This window comes from Triticum dicoccoides, chromosome 2B (genome assembly GCF_002162155.2).
Source record: "Triticum dicoccoides isolate Atlit2015 ecotype Zavitan chromosome 2B, WEW_v2.0, whole genome shotgun sequence".
Lineage (NCBI taxonomy): Eukaryota > Viridiplantae > Streptophyta > Magnoliopsida > Poales > Poaceae > Triticum > Triticum dicoccoides.
The window spans coordinates 183,172,180-183,173,746 of record NC_041383.1 but is presented as its reverse complement, the minus strand read 5'-3'; the positions used below and the strand labels follow the sequence as shown (position 1 = coordinate 183,173,746).

At 35.3% G+C, this 1,567-nt stretch overlaps 1 long non-coding RNA gene across 1 annotated transcript; it reads left to right on the top strand.

Annotated features, from left to right (window-relative positions):
- Positions 1-517: 517 nt before the first annotated feature.
- On the top strand, positions 518-1,075 carry LOC119367504. Its single transcript, XR_005176332.1, has 2 exons — positions 518-628; positions 807-1,075. It is a non-coding gene; the product is annotated as an uncharacterized LOC119367504 (long non-coding RNA).
- The last annotated feature ends 492 nt before the right edge of the window (positions 1,076-1,567 follow it).

Here is a 1,567-nt window from a genome sequence, read left to right as displayed (position 1 = left end):
AATAGTAGAGATAATGATAATAATAAATGACATAATGTGCGGGATTAATGATTTCTTATTGAGAAATATCTCATTTTGTTTTGGAAGGTTATCAAGAAAAATATTATGTTTATATTTTAGGAAGGTGATCTCACATATATAGTGCAATTTTTAAATTATTAATTACCTATTATTTACATGATTAAAATGAATCAACCCACGTGCCAAAACAAGCACAAAATAAGATCTCCCTTTAATGAGATTTGCTTTTTTAATGAGAAAGGGAAAATCAGTGGGAGGGGTGGTGAGAGGAAATAAAACCGGAGTACCAGGCTAACAAGTGCTCCATTAGGAGTAGAGATATCAACACCATGTCACACATATATTAAAGACACAAGATATGCCATATCTTTGACTTTTACTTTTCACACATATCTTGATGACACGAGATATGTCATATCTTTGACTTGTATTTTTCTTCAGATATCATCATCCATGGCTATAAGAGATGGCACAGACCATTTGGATGTACATCTTTCGTGTGCTCTCTTACTTGCCTTCTGGCGGTATATTACTTGAGACATGGGAACCCTCAATGTGACAATCATTCTATGTTTTCTACTCCTCATGCCACTCCATTTAGTTCCTGGTAAATATTTTTAAGAATAATCCCCTGCAAGAACAATGCACTTCCTCAATGTATGGTTTATATGTTTGCTAGCCATATGTATAAATTATACTACTTTACTTGCATTCTTTTCTTTTGCCCCTTCAGAATATTGTAGGATCTGGTTTTCATGCACCATATTTTGATTATTGTTTTGTAGGTTCAGAGGCCAAGACGTGCAAAGATCTCAGTGGGACATATACCACTTCACGTTGTGATCAGGCTGAATGTGTTGTGGCCTGCCGCAAGGAGGGCTTTACCCAAGGGGGGTGTGAAGTTATTGTCAAAACAGAAAAATTTATGGTACTTTGTTTTTGCAAAAAAGAGTGTTGAATAAGAATCGTGTTAAGGCTGTCAAGGATGTGTTGTAGCAATTAATAAGATTATTTAGCAAGAAGAACTAATAATGATGAGTGATAAATTTTGTGACTCTGCCAGGTTGTCTTTATGTTTTGGCTCAAAACACACACATGAATATCTAACTCATGCCAATGTTCTAAAAATTTGCATGCTAGAAATATTAGATTCATGTGACCATGAACCCTAATTTGCCAGCCTGGTAAAGTGTGTGTTTCAAAAATGATGTGTTCTTAGTGACTTGTTGCATATATATCCGCAACAACAAGAATTTCTTAGATCATGAGACTCGCTCCCAGATTTTCTGAACTAACACCAAGTGAACAAAGAAGATGTGTGAGCCTAACTAATATGATTTTTTTGTGTGAATTATAGAGATATGAAAGATGATGCCATAAAGGTGGCACACAACTATTATTTCCAAAGATGAAAATGGAACTCTTATAAGTCTGGTGCGCTCCCTATTGACCGCGGTCAAAGGGAATAATGAGGAGAACATTCATTTTGTAAACCCTTTGGAGTGTAAACGGACCAGAATAGATTTATCTCATACCATATCCTTTA